This window comes from Equus asinus, chromosome 3 (assembly GCF_041296235.1).
Source record: "Equus asinus isolate D_3611 breed Donkey chromosome 3, EquAss-T2T_v2, whole genome shotgun sequence".
Classification (NCBI taxonomy): domain Eukaryota; kingdom Metazoa; phylum Chordata; class Mammalia; order Perissodactyla; family Equidae; genus Equus; species Equus asinus.
In genome coordinates, this window is record NC_091792.1 from 143,385,981 (window position 1) to 143,388,772 (window position 2,792).

Consider the following 2,792-nt stretch of genomic DNA (forward strand, 5'->3'; position numbering starts at 1 on the left):
TACCCATATGAAAATATATCATTCTTATTTCTCCCTCCAAAATATTGCTAATTTCTTTTTAGTTAATGATATAAAGTGTCTTTCTTCTTTTTAAATCAGAGCTCTATTAAGGTATAGAGAACACACAATGAGCAGCATACATTTAAAATGTGCAATTTTATGTTTTGACATATGTAGAGAGCATCAGTCCTGAAATTCCAGAAAACTCTAGTTCATCCTTGCTTAAAGTTGGCTGTGCTTATTATAATGAGACAAAGCTCTATTTATTTATACAAACCAAATTTTATGGTGAACATATTATTGGAAGTGAGCAGATTAGAGATGATATAATAAGATACTTTCATTTTACAGATGAAGACCCTGAGGGTCAAAGAAATGAAGTCTGTTATTCAAGGTTGAAGATCATTTGTGATACGGCCCACGCAAGTCTCCTGATTTTCAGTTCATTTTTAGTTCGGTAGCAGTTATTTACACCCATCTGTCACTTTCACTCGATGGGAGGAAAAGAATATATATTTTTATATATTTATATTGTATATAATTCATATATATGTATATATATAAAAGGAAAAAAACTTTTCTCAATTTTATGTTAAAGCCTGTTGGAATGCAAATTTTCTTACTAAATTTACTAGGAAATAAATAAGAGAGGAGCCCTCGAATCCCTCTGTAATTTGTGTGTGTGTGTGTGTGTGTGTGTTTAGAAGGATACATTCCAAGAAACAAGGTCATGAGACACTCACACGGATATTGGCAGGAGCATAAAGAAAGATTTATCAGGTAGGACTTCAGTTGGTTTTTTTTTCTTGGCTATTTAATAAACTTGTGCTGACTGAGTTAAAAATACAGAATCCTCCATGAAGCAAACTGACACATGAACCGCAACATGTGGGCCAGTGTTCCCAGTTTTCTTTTTCATTCTTGTTCTGAGATGTCACTGGATTCTTTGCCAGATTTTACTGTTGACATTTCCTCTTGAGATAGGGACCCTGGGCTTGGAGGTCACCTGAAGATTTAAAAATCAAAATCTGGGACTGGCCATGTTTAAACAATAGTGTAAGTTCCTAAAAAGAACCATAAAAAGGAGGAAGTAAAGGTAGGCATTTTAAATATCCCCTTTCTGCCGCCAAATGAGCTGCAGTGTCTGAATGTCAGAAATCTGAATAACTGAAGAGCATTGTGTGTATCTTCAGGTGGAAATTTCACATGCCTGACATCAAACCAGTAGGCGTGAAGTCAGAGGATCAATATTTTTGAATGTTGTAAACTAATTCCTTTCTATATTTTGTTTGATAGCACACAAAGTAGTTTTTTCTGTTTTTCCTCTAATTTTTGGCTTAAATATTTATAGTAATGCCTTATAGCTAATACTGATACGGTAGCAAAGCCCTACATGTTTTAGGAACCACTGTGAATGCTCAAATATACTAAAACTGGAAAATAATAATTTAAAGTAGTTTGAGAAAGTATTTGAGGTAAGAAAAAACCATTCAGTCATATATACAAAACACATTTTATAACACCACTGGAGTATGGCACCCCAAACTTCTCTGTTCCTGATGTATCATTTTGTGAGCCCTGAAGGCAGGGACCTTGTCTTTCTTCCTTTCTGTTGCATCATAGCACCTGTGCTTTGCCTGAGTTGGATTCTTAATGCCTTTAGCTAAATGAAAGAATAGTCAGATTCCATACTCTCCAGGCCGCTTTTAATTAGAAGACCAATCATCAGGGAGAATGACATATTAACTCAGTCTGGCCAGTGTTCTGTCTTCTCATTCACTTGTTATGCAAATATTGATTGAACAACTTCTATGACCACAGAATGTTCTAGATACTGGGGTACAGCCAAGCACAAGATAGACAAGATCCTGCTGTCTTAGAGCTGGCATTCTACTAATGAAAGATGATTAAAAAATTTAAAAATAATTCCAGACAGCAGTAGATAAAAGTTAAAATAGAACAATGAGATGGAGAGGTGGAGTGTGGGTCAGGAGGATGGTTAGGGCAGCCTGCCTCTGTTGAGTTGATAGCTGTGTGGTAAGAAGGCAGCCAAGTGAAGCTCTGTGGGGATTATACCCCAGGCAGAGGGAACAGTAAGTGCAAAGGCTTGGGGTAGGAACAAGGTGAAAGTACTCAAGGAGCAAAGAACACGTCCATGTAGCTGGAGTGGAGTAAGGGACGGAGGGTCTCAGGATGTGAACCTGGAGAGGCGGGCAAAGGGCCAAACCAAGGCAGGCCTTGGGAGTCTGCCATCTGATTGCTTTAATTAGCTCTAAGTGAGGCTTCTTTCATTAAATACTGGAGTTCATGATACTTTTTTAAAAAGTCTACTTAATAAAGATAGGATTTTAAGTAAACAAACAGCTATTATTTTTAATGCTTCATGAGCAATTATGATATTATGAGATGGATTAGAAGAGTTTGTTACAATAATGCTCCATATAGCTAGGTGGGGAACTTAGGACTTCTCCCAATGGGAAAGTATTTGCTTTATATCGAGGGTTGGCAAATTCTTTTAAAGGATCAGATGGTACATATTTTAGATTTTGAAGGTCAAGAGGCAAAATCCAGCATATTATGTAGGTTCTTACATAACTTGTGTGTGCATGTGTGGGTTTTATAATGACAGATAACATGAAGTTTACCATTTTAACCATGTCTGAGTGTATAACTCCTTATATAACTATTTATAATGTGACCATTTAAAAATGTAAAAATCATTCGTAGCTTGTGGGCCATCCAAAAACAGGCAGTGGGTCAGAGTTAGCCAGGGGCCATCGTTTGCCAGTGCC